Raw genomic sequence first — 19,543 nt, forward strand, 5'->3', positions numbered from 1 at the left:
CCACCACTTCCATATTATTGTGTTATTAGATTTGTGTTATTGTTTCCAAGATTTTCTTTGTATGTGGTGCTGAGGATGGAACCCAGCACTGCATGCATGCCAGGCGAGTGCGCTACCGCTTGAGCCACATCCCCAGCCCAAGATTTTCTTTTTTTTTTTGTCACTAATCATACTGTGTTTTTATTTCGATTTAACATTTTTTCAAGTACTCTACTGTGTTTTAAATACATGATAAAGAAAATTATATATTATTTATTTGTATATAGCAAAGCATTATGAACTACCATTATAATATTTACATGTAATAACAACTAGTTATTTTTTACTATTCCAAATGAAAATCATCATATAATAAAAATTGACATAAAAAGGAGTATTAACAAATTTCATGCTCAAAACTAGAAACTGAACTTAAGATAGAGTCTTGGGGTGCTAAAAGAAGGAGTTGCAGATGTCCTGAAACCATGTGAAGAGAAGCCAGGCTCCCGATGGAACCAAATGCTAATTTTGACAATGCCAGAATACATATGTTGAAGGAAAAACTAAAGCCATTACTACTGTTTCAAGGTCATTTCCAGAACCACAGTGTGCCTTATGTTTCCAAGATTTTCAGTTTTAGATAATATAGTAATCAGCATTTCATGCATGTAGCTTTTACTTCTGTCAAATTGTCTCTATAGGGGGATGGGGATGTAACTCAGTGGTACAGCACTTAACTAGCTGTGCAAGGCTCTAGGTTCAATCCCCAGCACCACACACACACACACACACACACACACACACACACACACAAAGAAAAATTGTTTCTCTAGGGCAGAGGATGTAGCTTAGTGGTAGTGTGTGCTCCCACAATTGCATAATTTTACCATTTAAGTGTGCTCAGCAAGAAAGAAATAACAATTGTTTCTCTAACATCAGTTCTTGAGTATAGAATTATTAGGCTAGGGGTCAGAAATAATTATTTAAAATTGTTACCTATGTAATACACCGTTTAAAAATCTCAACAGCTCATAATGAATAGCAATTGCCTCCCATCCCCTTTGATTTTCATCTCTACTCACTTTTCACAGGAGCAACCACTTTGATCTGTTATGAAAATATTTATGGCTTTTGATAAATAATGTCAAATCATTTTCCAAAAATTTTGTTATCTGTTTATCTTGTCAGCAGTCATATGTGAATAATTTCTCTACAAATCTGACAACTTCAGATGGTACTTAAAGACTTTTTTTGCTCATTTTCATTTGTTTAATAAGCATTCCAGCACTTAGTAAACATAACAATTGAGGATACAAATAAGAATGAGACAAGCCTTTGCCCCAGGTGTCACAGGCAGCCAGACTGACACAAGAAGCAAAAAGCTGAGAGTACAGTTTGGCCAATGCAATGGAAGTATGTGAAATGAAGCAGGAGAATTGCAAAGTAATCGACTTTGCAAGGTGTGGGTAGGACAGGTGAGGGTAAGGAAAAGCTTTACAATACAAAAAATCTTTTGAGCTAATCCTGGATGGATAGTGGGGCTTGGCAAGTGGGTTGGATGAGTATATTCCAGATAGTACTATCCAAAAGTCAAGGCCATGAACCAGCATGGAATGTTTGTAGGAATGCAGGTATCCAGGGGAATTGGAGCACTGGGGAGGGAAGATGAGATAAGGGAAAGGTAGGGAAGGCAGAGCAGAACATGAAACAGTACCTAAAAGGAATTTGAACTTTATCTTGATCTTTCTTGACAGTGAAGAATTTTAAAACAAATGAAAGATGTAATTAGATCTGGTTTGCTTTTAGAGAGGGTAACTCTGGCTTTATGGAATGTGTTGAATGTAGTGGCACAGAGAAGGGGTCAGGCTTTAGGAAAGAGCACCTATCGCAAGACTTGCATTAGTTCAGGTAAGGTGATGAGGACTTCAGCTAAAATAATTATAATTGTATTAGAGAATGTGGGATACATTTGGGAGATGTTTAGGAGGTAGACTCAACCACTTTTGATGATTAATTGTTATTGGGAGGCAAGGAATAAGCAGTCAATAAATATTTGTAGTGTGGCTGGCATTATTCTAGGCTCTGGTGATAAAGCAATGAAAAACATGGATATATGGGGCTGGGGATGTGGCTCAAGCTGTAGTGCACTCACCTAGCATTCGTGCGGCCCGAGTTTGATCCTCAGCACCACATACAAAGATGTTGTGCCCGCCGAAAACTAAAAAATAAATATTAAAAAAACTCTCTCTCAAAAAAAAATTATTTTTTAAAAAAGGAAAAACATAGATATAATTCCTTAGTCTTGTGGAGCATACAATCTATTGGAAAACAGTTTATAAGTAAATACAGGGGCTGGAATTGTAGCTCAGTAGTAGAGCACTCGACTAGCATGTGCAAGGCCCTAGCTTCGATCCTCAGCACCACATAAAAATAAGTAAATAAAACAAAGGCATTGTGTCCAATTATACCTAAAAAATAAATATTAAAAAATAAGTAAATACAGACTATGTTAGTGAAAGGGTAAAGTTTCTAAGCTGCAAAGCCTGAATTAAAATGTAAAAGACCAGGTATTGTTAAGTTCCTCTGCTACACCCAGAACCTGAAATTCCTGAGATAGTTAAGACAATGCCCTACTGGCCATTTAGCCTAGGGCCCTGTGCAGTTTGTCACGTAAGCATACAGGGCCCGAACCAATCAGTTTGAATGTGTACCCCACTTAGGAGTGACCAATCACCCCCACCCGACCAATGAATGTGCTAATCATGTATGAGACTTGTTGTTCAATTTTCCCGCGCCTCATGCTGATTTGTTCTGATGTATGCAAAGCCCCACCCACCCACCCTCCCCCAAAAGTGTACTTAAGCACTGCTCGACCCCTTCCCGGGGCTCTGGGCTGCTCTCCCTTCTTGAGTGAGCCTGGAGCCTCAGCATGCTGAATTGGATCCTCAATAAATCCCCTTCTGCAATTGCATGAGTCAGTCTCTTGGTAGTCTCTTCCTCCGACTTTTCCTCGGTCCCTTACATTAGAAATAAAAGAAGGGGGGACTGGGGCTGGGGCTCAGTGGTAGCACACGTGCCTGGTATGGTAAAGCACTGGGTTTGATTCCCAGTATCATGTATTAAAAAATAAATAAATAAAGATCTATCAGCAACTAAAAAATATTTAAAAAAAGAAATAAAAGAAGGGTGAGATATTAGTAATAGTGACTGGGTTTGGGATACAAGGAACCTAGAGTAGACAGAGAAAGTAGACAGGGAAAGTCTCTACTGGGGAGGTGACATTTTAGCCAAGATTTGAAGATAAGAAAGAGCCAGACTTGCAATGAGCCAGGAGAAGCTAGTTCTAGCAGAAAGAAGAGCAAGAATTCGAAAGGTTCAGAAGCAAAAAAGAGGTTGTTGTATTTGAGAACTAAAATGTTGCTGGAATTTCTGGGAGTGTAATGAGCAAAAGAAAGAGTGGAATTCTTCCTAGTTTTGTCTTGGAAAAATAGGTAGGGCATGGGAATAATAGTGAAAGAACTTAAGAGAAGGTGTAGGTTTTGGGTTAAGGAAGGTAATGTAATGATATGTCTGAGATATCCAAGAGGAGATGTTCAATAAGCAGTTAGAAATAGCAGAGCTCAGGAGAGACGTTGGGTGGTTGGTTGTGTCATTAGCAAGTGGGCAACAGTCACAGATATAGAGATGAGATCATGGTCAAGGACAGAAAACTCAGGAAAAGACCCAATATTTAATGTCAGGGCAAAGATAGGTGAACCAACAAAGTAATTGAAAACTAGCACAGAAAGTGTGTAATTGAGAAGCTAGAGGGAGAAAAGAATGTGAGGAATGAGGAATGATTAGTATTTAAAATTCAACAGAGAGGTCAAGTAAGCTAAGAACTGAAATGTATCCATTGAATTTGCAATTTGGAGGTCAGTGGAGTAGTAGGAGTAGAAATACATTTGACTGACTTGAACAATTGGACAAATAGAAAAATGTAACTTATAAAATAGTGGGCTGGGAATGTTGCTCAGCAGTAGAGTACTTGCCTAGCATGCAAGAGGCCTAGGTTTGAACCCCAGCACTGCACACAGACACACACACTATATAATTTTTTAAATAACAAAAATAATATAATACCAAGGAATAAATCTAAATAAATAAAAGATTTTTTCAAGACCTTTATGAAGAAAATAATGACATTCTGCTGAAAAATATTGAAGATCTCAATAAATAGAAAGGCATTCTAGACTGATGAAGGACAAGACTCAATATTGTCATGATGTCCTATATTGATCTATGGATTCCAATGTATTTCCATGAAAATTCCAAATGGATTTTTCATACAATTTGACAAAAATAATTCTAAACCATATGTGGAAGAGGAACTGATTAAAATTAACCAAAGAGGCAAATGAAGTGAGAGAACTGGAACTTCCTCTTTCAGATAACAAGGTTTATTATAAAGGACTGGGGTTGTGGCTTGGTGGTAGTGTGCTTGCCTATCCCTTGTGAGGCTCTGGGTTAAATCCTCAGCACCATATAAAAATAAATAAATAAAATAAAGGTATTGTGTTCATCTACAATTAAAAAAAATTTTTTAAAAGATTTATTATAAAGCAATAATTAAGAGAATTTGGAATTGGCACAGGAACAGAAGAATGGAACAGTAGAATATAATAGCCTAGAAGCAAACCTGAACATATTTGGACACTTGGCAAAATATTGAAGTGGAATTATGGATCAGTGGGCAAAGGATGGACCGTTTAGTAAGCAATACTGGGAAAATTAGTTATCCATGTAGGAAAAAAAGAAAGGGAATCTATCTCATACCTTACACAAAACTAATTTTATATGCAAAGCATATATTTAAAACTTTTAGTAGAAAATATGAGAGTATTTATATAATCTTGGCATAGGGAAGAATTTTAGACAAAAATATAAAGCACAAACCATACAATAAAAGTTGGATACATTTGACCATATTTTAAAAATAAAATTTTGTTAATCAAAAGGTTATTTTGGGGGCTGGGGCTATGGCTCAGCGGTAGTGTACTTACCTAGTGCACATGAGGACCACTGGGTTCGATCCTCAGCACAACATAAACATGAAATAAAGATTGTGTGTCCACCTACAACTAAAAATTAAATATTAAAAACAAGACAAAACAGGGGGCTGGGATTGTGGCTCAGCAGTAGAGCACTCGCCTAGCACGAGCAGGACCCGGGTTCAATCCTCAGCATCATATAAAAATAAAGGCAGTGTGTTGTGTCCATCTACATCTAAAAAATAAATATTAAAAAAAGACAAAACAAAAAAGGTGTTAGTTTAAAAAGCCACATGGACTATCAGAAGATATTTGCAATTTATATGAACTGATCAAGGAAACTATCACGAATATATAGCTATATATCATTATGTATGTGTATGTATATGAAATACTAGTATTTCACAGAAGAGGAACCAGGACTGGCCAATAAACATATGAAAAGGTGAGCTACCTCATCAGTAATCAAGGAAATGAAAATAGTGTTCACTTTGAGATTTATTTTATACCCATCAGAAAAAATATTTAAAAGTCTGATAATGTGAGCCTTGTCAGAGATATTAAGCTATGGAAATCCTGCTAGCAGATGTATAAATTGGCACAATCACTTTGGGTAAATTTGACATTTAATAAATCTGAACATGGTTTTACCCTATGACTCAGTAATTCTAACCTTAGAATACAAAATAGAAAAAATCTTGCACAAAAGTGCCAGAAGACTTGTATTGCAATAATTTATGAGTGTTAATAGCAGCACTGATCTTAATAGCAGGAATCTGGAAACATCTTAGATGTCCTTCAATGGAGAATGGTTTAACAAATGGTGACATAATCATAAAATGGAAAACTACATTGGTGGAAATGAATACCTACCACGATGAGTATCAACATGGAATGAATACCATAAACATGATTTAGAGGGAAAGCAAGTTCAGAAAATTCGTACAGTATGATTCTGTGTATATAAAGTTCAAAACACAGGTGAGAAAGTTATAATGAAAAGCATAATTCCTCATAGTACTTTCATCATGTGGGGAAGGAAAGCAGTGCAATCTAGAAGGGTTTACAGAGGACTTTTGCCAGGTGCTGTTGCACATGCCTGCAATCACAACCATTCTGGAAGCTGAGGTAGGAGAATCACAAGCTCCAAGCCAGCCTCAGCAATTTAGTGAGATCCTCAGCAACTTAATGAGACCCTATCACAAAATAAAAAGGTCCCTGTCTCAAAATAAAAAGTAGCTCAGTGGTATAGTGCCCCTGGGTTCAAACCCCAGTACCAAAATAAAAGATGGAGACTTCAGAGGCTATGGTAATGTTTTGGGGTTTTGTCTTCATTTTTTGAGGTGCTAGGGATCAAAATCAGGGCTTCATGCATGCTCGACAAGAACTCTACTACATCATCAGCCCATATTCTCGTCCTTAAACTAATTGGTGATTACATGGGTGTTCCTTTTATCATTTTAAAAATTATATATGATAAAATACTTATATACAGAAGCCCCTTGAATTAAAATGGGTTATGTTCTGATACCCCCAACTTAAGTTGAAAGTATTATAAGTCAAAAATAGTGTGCACCTGTAGTCCCAGCTAGTTGAAGAGGCTGAGGCAGGAGGATAACTTGAGCCCAGGAGTTAGAGGCCAGCTTGAGCAACATAGTGAGATTCCATCTAAAAAAAAATCGTATTTAATATGACTAATCTACAGAACATCATAGTTTAGCAACACAGTTTACTACCCTTCTGATTGTGTGGCTGACCGAGAGCATGTCTCCATACTCTTGTATGTGTGTCTGTGTGTATTCTTTTGTATTTAGGATATGTGTATATTTTTTTAAAGAGAGAGAGAGAGAAATTTTAATATTCATTTTTTAGTTTTCGGTGGACACAACATATTTGTTTGTATGTGGTGCTGAGGATCGAACCCGGGTCGCACGCATGCCAGGCGAGCGTGCTACCGCTTGAGCCACATCCCCAGCCCATGTATTTAGGATATATTTTATCAAAGTTTCTAAGCTGAAAATGTAGTGATTAGAAGGTGAGAAATAAGCTAGGCTAAAAAAATTAAAAATAAATTAAAAAAAAAAAAGAAGCTAGGCTATCAAGGGAAGGAGAATGATAGTAATAGCCGGAGGGAGAAATGGAATCACCCGTAAGATTTTTTAAAACTTGCAATATATGACTATGTTTACAGGCTTCATTCATTCATTCAACAAATGTTTATTGAATACCAACTAGGTACCTGGTACTGTGCTGAGCCCTGGGATACAAAGCTGTATCTATTCAATTATGTAGTTACCCACTGTTCTAAGAGCTGTAAATCATTTATTTCTTAATTAGTTAAAAAATATTTAGAAAGCTGATTACAGTGGTACACACCCATAATCCCAGCAACTTGAGAGCCTGAGGCAGGAGAATCACAAGTTTGAAGCCAGCCTGGGCAACTACGTGAGCCATTGTCTCAAAATAAAAAAAGAAAAAGAGATGGAGATGTAGTTCAGTGGTAGAGTACCCCTGGGTTCTATCCCCAGTACTGAAAAAAAAATTGTATAGTGATCTTAATATTTTTTTCACCTAGTTTCCCCCATTTTGCATAACTATACTGTAATATGCAACCAGGAAATTGACAAGGATATAATCCACAAACTTTATTCAGATTTCACCAGTTTATGTGCACTTGTATGTGTATGTTTTAAGTTCTATGCAAATTTATCACATGTGGAGTAGTGTGACCACCACAGTCAACATACTGAGCAGTTCTAGATTGGCAGGGTTTTTTCTTACTTAAAGTTGTTGCTCCACTGTCTTTGGATTTGCATTATTTCTTTTTTTTTTTCTTAAAGAGAGAGTGAGAGAGGAGAGAGAGAGGAGAGAGGGAGAGAATTTTTAATGTTTATTTTTTAGTTCTGGGCGGACACAACATCTTTGTTGGTATGTGGTGCTGAGGATCGAACCCGGGCCGCACGCATGCCAGGCGAGCGCGCTACCGCTTGAGCCACATCCCCAGCCCTGGATTTGCATTATTTCTGATGAGAAATCTGCTCTCCCTTTTACCTTTTTTTCTTCTATACTTGACATGTCTTTTTTCTTTGACTGCTTGTAAGATTACCACTGATGTGTGTGTGGGGGTGTGGGGGTGTATGTGTGTTACTATGTTGCCCAGGCTGATCTCAACCTCATCCTCCCAGATACAGGCACATGCCACTGTACCCTGTTTCTGAATTTCTTTCTTTCTTTTTTTTAGTTGTAGATGGACACAATACTTTTATTTTGTTTATTTATTTATTTTTTTATGTGGTGCCGAGGATCGAACCCAATGTCTCACACATTCTAGGCGAGTGCTCTACCACTGAGACACAGCCCTAGCCCTACTCTGTTTGTGTGTTTCAATTGTGAAAAATAAGGCCGGGTATATTGCTCAGTGGTAGAGCACTTGTCTAGTATACTTCAGGCCCTGGGTTTTACCCCTAGCACCAAATAAATAAATAAATAAATAATAAAAGGAAGGAGAGATTCAATTGTGGTAATATATATAACAAAATTTTCCACTTTAAATATTTGTCTCTCTCTTTCTCTCTTTCTCTACTGGGAATTGAACCCAGGGGTGCTCTACCACTGAACTATATCCCTAGCCCTTTCTACTTTTGATTTTGAGACGAAGCCCCACTAAATTTCCCAGGTTGACCTCAAAATTACAATCTTTCTATCTTTGCCTCTGAGTAGTTGGGTGTGCACTACTATGCCTAGCTTATGCTAATACTCTTTATCACTCCAAACAGAAACTTTGTACCTTCTAAGCAATAACCTCCATTCCCCTTTTACTCCCAGCACCTGGGGATTGCATATATATGTGTGTGTGTGTGTGTGTGTATAAGATTACCACTGATGTTATAATATATGTTGTTATATACATATATATATGTTGTAATATGTGTGCGTATGTGTGTGTGTGTGTGTGTGTATATATATATATATATATATATATATTTATATTTATATTTGTGGGGGGGTGGTGCTGGGGATTGAACCCTGGGCTTCATGCATGCTAGGCAAGCACTCTACCACTGAGCCACATTCCTCAGTCCCTGGCTAATAAATTTTTTTATCTCTATGAATTTGCCTATTGTAGTTCTCTCATATAAATGGAATCACAATATTTGTCCTTTAGTGTTTGGCTTATTTTACTTAACATGATATTTTCAAAGTTCATTCATCGTGTAGCACACATAAAATGATATTCCTTTTTATGGATGAAAATATTCCATTGTAAGTATATACCATATACTGTTCATCCACTCATCTTTCTTTTTTTTTGTAAGAGAGAGTGAGAGGAGAGAGAGTGAGAGAGAATTTTTAATATTTATTTTTTAGTTCTCGGCGGACACAACATCTTTGTTGGTATGTGGTGCTGAGGATCGAACCCGGGCCGCACGCATGCCAGGCGAGCGCGCTACTGCTTGAGCCACATCCCCAGCCCCTCATCCACTCATCTTTTGATGGACACTCCTTTCTACCTTTTGGCTATGTGAATAATACAGCAATGATTTTCTTTTTTTTTTTTCAATGTAATGAAAGTTATTTTGTTTTTTTTTCTTTTTCTTTTTTTAATTGGTTGTTCGCAACATTACAAAGCTCTTGACATATCATATTTCATACATTAGATTGAAGTGGGTTATAAACTCCCAATTTTTACCCCAAATGCAGATTGCAGAATCACGTCGGTTACACATCCACAATTTTACATAATGCCCTATTAGTAACTGTTGTATTCTGCTACCTTTCCTATCCCCTACTATCCCCCCTCCGCTTCCCTCACATCTTCTCTCTCTACCCCATCTACTGTAATTCATTTCTCTCCTTGTTTATTTTCCCATTCCCCTCACAACCTCTTATATGTAATTTTGTATAGCAATGAGGGTCTCCCTTCATTTCCATGCAATTTCCCTTTTCTCTCCCTTTCCCTCCCATCTCATGTCTCTGTTTAATGTTAATCTTTTCTTCCTGCTCTTCCTCCCTGCTCTGTTCATAGTTGCTCTCATTATATCAAAGAAGACATTTGGTATTTGTTTTTTAGAGATTGGCTAGCTTCACTAAGCATAATCTGCTCTAGTGCCATCCATTTCCCTGCAAATTCCATGATTTTGTCATTTTTCAGTGCTGTGTAATACTCCATGGTATATAAATGCCACATTTTTTTATCCATTCATCTATTGAAGGGCATCTGGGTTGTTTCCACAGTCTAGCTCTTGTGAATTGTGCTGCTATGAACATCGATGTGGCAGTATCCCTGTAGTATGCTCTTTTAAGGTCTTCAGGGAATAGTCCAAGAAGGGCAATAGCTGGGTCAAATGGTGGTTCCATTCCCAGCTTTCCCAGGAATCTCCATACTGCTTTCCAAATTGGCCTTACCAATTTGCAGTCCCACCAGCAATGTACAAGTGTACCCTTTTCTCCACATCCTCGCCAGCACTTGTTGTTGTTTGACTTCATAATGGCTGCCAATCTTACTGGAGTGAGATTGTATCTTAGGGTGGTTTTGATTTGCATTTCTCTGACTGCTAGAGATGGTGAGCATTTTTTCATGTACCTGTTGATTGATTGTATATCCTCCTCTGAGAACTGTCTGTTCAGGTCCTTGGCCCATTTGTTGATTGGGTTATTTGTTATCTTATTGTCTAATTTTTTGAGTTCTTTGTATACTCTGGATATTAGGGCTCTATTTGAAGTGTGAGGAGTAAAAATTTGTTCCCATGATGTAGGCTCCCTATTTTCCTCTCTTATTGTTTCTCTTGCTGAGAAAAAAACTTTTTAGTTTAAATAAGTCCCATTTGTTGATTCTTGTTATTAACTCTTGTGCTATGGGTGTCCTATTAAGGAATTTGGAGCCCGACCCCACAATATGTAGATTTGAGCCAACTTTTACTTCTATCAGACGCAGAGTCTCTGATTTGATATCAAGCTCCTTGATCCATTTTGAGTTAACCTTTGTGCATGGCGAGAGAAAGGGATTCAGTTTCATTTTGTTGCATATGGATTTCCAGTTTTCCCAACATCATTTGTTGAAGATGCTATCCTTCCTCCATTGCATGCTTTTAGCCCCTTTATCAAATATAAGATAGTTGTAACTTTGTGGATTAGTCTCTGTGTCCTCTATTCTATACCGTTGGTCCACCCGCCTGTTTTGGTACCAGTACCATTCTGTTTTTGTCACTATTGCTCTGTAATATAGTTTGAAATCTGGTATCGCTATACCGCCTGATTCATACTTCCTGCTTAGAGTTGTTTTTGCTATTCTGGGTCTTTTATTTTTCCATATGAATTTCATGATTGCTTTATCTATTTCTACAAGAAATTCTGTTGGGATTTTGATTGGCATTGCATTAAACCTATAGAGAATTTTTGGTAATATCGCCATTTTGATGTTGTTAGTTCTGCCTATCCATGAACAGGGTATATTTTTCCATCTTCTAAGATCTTCTTCTACTTCTCTCTTTAGGGTTCTGTAGTTTTCATTGTATAAATCTTTCACCTCTTTTGTTAGGTTGATTCCCAAGTATTTTTTTTTTTTTGAGGATATTGTGAATGGAGTGTTTTTCCTCATTTCCATTTCAGAAGTTTTGTAGCTGATATACAGAAATGTCTTTGATTTATTTGTGTTGATTTTATATCCTGCCACTTTGCTGAATTCATTTATTAGCTCTAATAGTTTCTTTGTAGACCCTTTTGGGTCTGCTAGGTATAGAATCATGTCACCTGCAAATAGTGATAATTTGAGTTCTTGTTTTCCTATTTTTATGCCTTTAATTTCTTTCATCTGTCTAATTGCTCTGGCCAGTGTTTCGAGAACTATATTGAATAGAAGTGGTGAGAGAGAGCATCCCTGTCTTATTCCAGATTTTAGAGGGAATGCCTTCAACTTTTCTCCATTCAGAATGATGCTAGCCTGAGGCTTAGCATAGATAGCTTTTACAATGTCAAGGTAAGTTCCTGTTATCCCTAGTTTTTCTAATGTTTTGAACATAAAGGGATGCTGTACTTTGTCGAATGCTTTCTCTGCGTCTATTGAGATGATCATATGGTTCTTATCTTTAAGTCTATTGATGTGGTGAATAACATTTATTGATTTCCTTATATTGAACCAGCCTTGCATCCCAGGGATGAATCCTACTTGATCATGGTGCATAATTTTTTTGATGTGTTTTTGTATTCGATTTGCCAGAATTTTATTGAGGATTTTTGCATCTAGGTTCAACAGCAATGATTTTCATGTACAAGAATCTGTTTTAGTCCCTTTCTTCAATTCATTTCAGTATTTGTGTAGGAAGGGAATTTCTGGATCATGTGGTAATTCTAGGTTTAACTTTTTTTTTTTTTTTTGTAATGGGACCTTATGCATGCTAGGCAATTACTTTACCACTGAGCCACATCCCAGCCCTAGGTTTTACTTTTTGAGGAATTGCCAAAATGTTTTCCACAGCAGCTGTGCTTTTTATATTCCTAACAACAATGCACAAATGTTTGTATTTCTCCACAGTCTCATTAACACTTGTTATTTTCCATATTTGTAAAAAACATAGCATACAGCGGGTGTGGGGGCACATGCCTGTAATCCCAATGACTGGAGAGGCTAAAGCAGGATGATTGCAAATTTGAGGCCAGCCTCAGCAGTTTAGTGAGAACCTCAGCAACTCAGTAGGATGCTGTCTCAAAATACAGAAGATAAAAAGGACTAGAGAGGGATCTCAGTGGTCAAGTGATCCTGGGTTTAATCCCCAGTACCAAAAAACAAAACAAAACAATAAGAACAACAAAAAATATAGATAGTAATAACCTTCCTAATGGATGTACAATGATATATCAATGTGATTTAGATCTATATTTTTCTCATGACTAATGATGTTGAGCATCATTTATATGCTTATTGGCTAGCCATCTGTATGTCTTCTGTGGAAAAATGTCTGAGTCTTTTACCCTTTTTTTTTTTTTGTGGAAACTGGGGATTAAACCCAGAGATGCTTAACCACTGAGCCACATCCTCAGCTCTTTAAATTTTTTATTTTGAGACAGGGTCTCACTAAGTTGCTTCGGACCTTGTTAAATTACTGAGGCTGTCTTTGAACCTTCGATCCTCCTGCCAGAGCCTCCAGAGTGGCTGGGATTACAAGTGTGCACTACCACACCCAGCTCTTTTACCCGTTTTTAAAAAATATTTATTTTTTAGTTGTAGTTGGACACAATATCTTTATTTATTTTTTTTTTATTTTTATGTGGTACTAAGTGTGGTGAGCCGCCTCTGCCGCTAATGCAGACTATGGTCGCCATTACAAGATGGCGATGGCTCCGCTGTGGTATGTAACAAACAACTCCTTATTTGGGAGAGTTGGCACATGGTTTTTCAGCACCCTATGAGAAAGTTCCACGTGGCAGCTTCGCATTGGAGCTTGAGATGCTATATTAAGGCTGGGAGGGGCATCCGAGGGATTAGTAGAAGAAATATCAAGGGCCTGAATAAACTGCTGAAAGAAGATTCCCGAGTTTCGTCTTCCTTGCGGGCAAGGGGTCGCGACACTAAGGATCGAACCCAGGGCCCCCGCACATGCTAGGCGAGTGCTGTACCGCTAAGCCACAACCCCAGCCCCTCTTTTACCCATTTTTAAAAAAATATTTATTTTTTCAGTTATAGGTGGTAACAATATCTTTATTTTAATGTGGTGCTGAGGATCGAACCCGGTGCCTCATGCATGCTAGACGAGCACTCTACCTCTGAGTCACAACCCCAGCCTCTCTTTTACCCATTTTTAATTAGGTTGTTTTTGTTGTTCAATTGTTGGGTTCTTTAGAGAGTCTGGATATTAGTCCCTTATTAGGTATATGATCTCCAGTTTTTTTCCATTCAATGGCTTGTCTTTTTACTCTGTTGATAATGATCTTTTTTTTTTTAAGATACAGAATTTTTTTTTAAGAGAGAGTGAGAGAGGAGAGAGAGAGAGAGAGAGAATTTTTAATATTTATTTTTTAGTTCTCAGCGGACTCAACATCTTTATTGGTATGTGGTGCTGAGGATGGAACCCGGGCCGCACGCATGCCAGGCGAGCAAGCTACTGCTTGAGCCACATCCCCAGCCCGATAATGATCTTTAATGCATAAATATTGTGAGTTTTGATGAATTCTAACTTGTTTTTCTTTCATTGACTTTGCTTTTGCTGTCATAATCAAGAAATTATTGGTAAATCTAATGTCATGAAGATTTTCCCCTATTCTTTCTTCTAAGAGTTTTATATTTTTAATTCTATCATTTAGGTCTTTAATCCACTTTGGGTTAATTTTTGTACATGTTATGAGTCAAGGGCCTAATTTTATTCTTTTGCATAGCACCATTTGTTGAAGAGACTGTCCTTTCCCACTCAAATGTCTAGGCATTCTTTTAAAAAATCAGTTGACTGTATATGTGAGGATTTATTTCTGGGATTCCTATTTTATTCCATTAATCTATTATGGTTTAGATATGAATGTCATCCAAAAGCACATGTGTTAAAGGCTTGGTTGTCAATGAAACAATGTTTAGTAGGGTGGGGTTGGGAGGCTTTTGAGAAGTGATTATATCATAAGGGATCTGACCTCATCAATGGATTAATGCATTGATGGGTTCATAACTGATGGCATTATTGGGAGGTGGTGGAAACTTTAGGAGGTGAGCCCTAGTTGAAGGATGTAAGTCAATGAAGGATACTTCTTGTCTCTATGCTCACTCCCCACCCCCCTGCCCCAATTTATCTATCTCTCTTCCTGACTGCTATGAAGTGAAGAGCTTTCCTCCACCATGTCCTTCTACCATGATATAGAAACCTTGGGGCCAGCCAACCATGGACTGAAACCTCTGATACTGTGAGCCAAAATAAATTTGTCTGGCTTTTTAAAAAATATATTTTTAGTTGTTGATAGACGTTTATTTATTTATTTTTATGTGGTGCTGAGGATCAGACCCAGTACCTCACACATGGTAGCAAGTACTATACCACCGAGCCACCCCAGCCTTTGTCCAGCTTTAAGTTGCTTTCTCAGGTATTTTGTCACAGTGACAAAAAGCTCACTAACACATTCTGTATATCTATCATTATCCCAGTACCACACTGTTTTGATTACTATAGTTCTTTGGTAAGGTTTGAAATCAGGAAGTGGAAGTCCTCCATTTTCCTTCTGCGCCCCCCCCCCCGTTTGGTTGTTATTTTAAGATGGGTATCAATTGCTATGTTGCCCAGGCTGCTAGTCTCAAACTTGCAGGCTCAAGGGATCTTCGTACCTCAGACTACTGAGTAGCTGGAAATACAGGCATGTGCCACCATACCTGGTTTTTCTTTCTTCTTTTTCGAGATTGTTTGACTCCTCAATATTCCATGAAATTCCATGTGAATTTTAGGATGGGCTTTTCTATTTCTGAAAAAAAAATTGTTATGGGCCAGGCTATATGGGCAATGACCAAACAGACTCCATTTTACCTCGAGACTCCATATTATGTAAGAAATGCTTCTCCCATGGAAAAGACCCGCCTCTGTACCCATTAATAGTTACCTAGCATAGCATACTTGGCAACACAAAATAGCAATTCTTATACAATGTAAAATTGTTCTCTTTGGTTTCCATTTCTCTCGGGCAATGTACCTTGTCAGAGATTGATTATCTAGATGTTAGTAACCATTCTCTAACTTATACTTAACTAGGGTCATTTCGACCCGCTTCTCTTCTGCTTGCTTGCTGCTATGCCAACCTGGAAAGGCCCGTAGGATATACTAATGTACCCATTGTACCCATTGCATTGTCTCGCTAACTGCCCAATTCAGCTTCTGTACCTGCTTGCTTGTAGCTACGTCAACCTGGATGTGGTTTTTGCGATTTTTGCCTTTAAAAATCCTAAATGCTCAGGCTCAGTGCTGTTCCTTGTAGAGACAGTTATGGGTTCTTTGGGGGGCTATTTACATAGAGATTGCATTAAATCTATATATCGCTTTGGAGAGCACTATAGTTTGAATCTTGACCCAAAGGTCCATGTGCTAAAGACTTTTTCCCCAGGGTTGCACTTTTGAGAGAGAGAGAGAGAGAAAATTTTTTAAATATTTATTTTCTAGTTTTTCAGTGGACACAACATCTTTATTTTATTTTTATGTGGTGCTGAGTATCAAACCCAGTGCTCCGGGGATGCCAGGCGAGCATGCTACCGCTTGAGCCACATCCCCAGCCCTAGGGTTGCACTTTTGGGAGGAGGTGGAACCTTAGGGAAATGGAGCCTTGTTAGCAATTCCTTAGGTATTTAGGAGTGTGCCATTGGGACTCTGACCCCCTTTTGTTCCTCTGTTTTGCTTCTTGGCCATGAGGTGAGTGGTGTTGCTCCACCAAACACTCCTACCATGACTGCAAATTGGTGCAACCACTCGGGAAAGCAGTATGAAGATTGCTCAGTAAACTTGGAATGGAGCCATTTGACCCAGATATCCTACTCTCGGTATATATCCAAAGGACTTAAAATCAGCATACTATAGTAATGCAGCCACATCATTGTTTATAGAAACTCAATTCACAATAGATAAACTATGGAACCAACCTAGATGCCCTTCAACAGATGAATAGATAATGAAAATGTTCTATATATACACATAACACAATGGGATATTACTCAGCCTTAAAGAAGAATGAAATTATTGCATTTTCAGGTAAATGGATGGAGATGGAGAATATCATGCTATGTGAAATAAGCCAAACCCATAAACCAAAGGCCGAATGTTTTCTCTGATAAGCAGATGCTGATCCATATGGCTAGGGAAGAATGGAGGAACTTTGGATTGGGTTGAAGGGAGTGAAGGGAGGAGAGGGATTTGAGGATGGGAAGAATGGTAGAATGAGACAAACATTATTACACTATATACATGTATGCTTACACAACTAGTGTGACTCTGCACCATGTACAGCCAGCGGAATGAGAAGTTGTGTTTCATTTGTTTACAGTGTGTCAAAATGCATTCTCCTATTATGCATAACCAATTAGAACAATTTAAAAAAAAAAAGATGAAAAAAAAAAAAAAACACTCCCACCATGATATGCTGCTTTCCCACAGGGCAAAAGCAACAGGGCCAATTGATCCTGGGCTGGAAACTCCAAAACTGTGAGCCAAAACAAATCTGTTCTTTAAGTGGATTATTGCAAGATATTTTATTTAGTGATGGAATGCTGTCTAACACAGGGAGTATTATAATTTTTTAATTTGCTATGGATTGAATCCAGGGCCTTACACATGTGAGGCACATGGTCTACCACTGAGTTATATTTCCAACCCTTTTTAAAAGAGACTCTCTTTCACTGAGTTGCTCAGGCTGGCCTTGAACTTGCAGTCCTCCTGGTTTAGATTTCCAAGTAGCTGGGATTACAGACATGCACCACCATGCTCAGCTTGAGTATTGTCATCTTAACAATATTAATTCTTCCAATCCATGAATGTTATCTTTCCGTTTATTTACTTCTTTTGTAATTTTTTTCAGCAATGTTTTATAGTTTTCATATATAAGTCTTACATCTACTTAGTTAAATTTGTTCCACAGTATTTTGTTTTTTTCAACGTTTTCTTAATTTACTTTTTTTTTAAAGAGAGAGTGAGTGAGAGAGAGAGAATTTTTTAATATTTATTTATTTATTTAGTTCTCGGCGGACACAACATCTTTGGATGTGGTGCTGAGGATCGAACCCAGGCCGCATGCACGCCAGGCGAGCGCACTACCGCTTGAGCCATATCCCCAGCCCAATTTACTTTTTGAATTTTCAATGCTGGTACATGGGAAAACAAAAGTTATTATATATTGATTTTGTACCCTACAACTTTGATGAATTCATTTATTAACACATTTTTTTAAGAGGGGGAAAGAGAGAGAGAGAGAGAGAGAGAGAGGAGAGAGAGAATTTTTAATATTTATTTTTTAGTTCTCGGCGGACACAACATCTTTGTTGGTATGTGGTGCTGAGGATCGAACCCGGGCCGCACGCATGCCAGGCGAGCGCGCTACCACTTGAGCCACATCCCCAGCCCTATTAACACATTTTTTAAAAACTTTCAGTTGTAGATGAACATGATACCTTTATTTTATTTATCTTTTTTTTTAAGAGAGAGTGAGAGAGGAGAGAGAGAGAGAATTTTTAATATTTATTTTTTAGTTCTTGGCGGACACAACATCTTTGTTGGTATGTGGTGCTGAGGATCGAACCTCGGGCCGCACGCATGCCAGGCGAGCGCGCTACCACTTGAGCCACATCCCCAGCCCTATTTTATTTATCTTTATGTGGTGCTGAGGATCAAATCCAGCACCTCACTCATGCTAGGCAAGTGCTCAGCCACTGAGCTACAACCTCAGCCCCTTAACACATTTTTTGATACTGAAGATTGAACCCAGGTATGCACTCTACCACCAAGCTACACACCATCCCTTTTCTGGCTTTATATGTTTGTTTGTTTATTTATTTGGTACCAGGGATTGAACCCAGGGGCGCTTAACCACTGAGCCACATTCCCAGGCCTTTTAAAAACTATGGAATGCTTCATGAACTTGTATGTCATCCTTGCACAGGGGCCATGCTAATTTTCTCTGTATTGTTCCAGTTTTAGTATATGTGCTGCTGAAGCAAGCACTCTGATTTTGAGATGGGGTCATGCTATGTTGCCCAGGCTGGCCTTGAACTTGCAATCCTCCTGCCTCAACCTCTTGAGTAGCTGAAATTACAGGCCTGAACTATCACCCCTGGCTAGCTTGCTCTTCATGGTATAGTTCTTTTTATGTTTCTTATGCTTGGTATTTATTATGATTCTTGGATCTCTGTTTATCGTATTCATTAGATTTGGGAAAAGTTTGGCCATTATTTTTTCTATTCATTCCCCTTCTTCAGGGACTCCAATTACATGTATAGAGCTTAGGGTTTCCCTACAGCTCATTGATGATCTGTTCTTTTTTTCGGTTGAGTATACTTTCAAGCTTATTAATCATTTTTTCTGTAGTATCTAATCTGCTGTTAATCCAATTTAGAGAAAGAGAGAGAGAGAGAGAGAGAGAGAGAGAGAGAGAGAGAGAGAGGGAGTGGAGGGACTGAGTTCTGAGTTTTCTTTTTCTTCTTTCTTTGTTTGGTTCTGGAAATTGAAGCTAGGAGTGCTACAATCCCAGCCCTTTTTTTAAAATTTTGAGACAGGGTCTCATTAAGTTGCTTAGGCTGAGGCTTGTCTCAAACTAGCAATCCTCCTGCCTCAACCTCCCAAATCATTGTGATTACAGGCATATGCCACCACACCCAGTTCAATTTACTGTATTTTTATAAATATAGGCATTGCCTTTTTTTCTCTAGAACTTTGTTTTTTTTAAAAAAAGAAAATATGTCTGTACTTAATATGTTCACATTTCCTCTACTTACTTGAACATATAGAATATAGTTATATAATAACTGTTTCACTATTCCTGTGTTTTAACTATACCACCTGTATTTTCTATTGATTGATTTTTCTCCTCGTTGT

At 38.0% G+C, this 19,543-nt stretch overlaps 1 non-coding gene across 1 annotated transcript; it reads right to left on the reverse strand.

The window, feature by feature from the left end:
• Positions 1-18,566: 18,566 nt before the first annotated feature.
• Positions 18,567-18,673, reverse strand: LOC120891262 (U6 spliceosomal RNA). The gene has a single exon (XR_005735632.1). It is a non-coding gene; the product is annotated as a U6 spliceosomal RNA (small nuclear RNA).
• Positions 18,674-19,543: the final 870 nt, after the last annotated feature.

The sequence above is a fragment of the Ictidomys tridecemlineatus genome, chromosome X, assembly GCF_052094955.1.
Source record: "Ictidomys tridecemlineatus isolate mIctTri1 chromosome X, mIctTri1.hap1, whole genome shotgun sequence".
In the NCBI taxonomy this organism is placed as follows: domain Eukaryota; kingdom Metazoa; phylum Chordata; class Mammalia; order Rodentia; family Sciuridae; genus Ictidomys; species Ictidomys tridecemlineatus.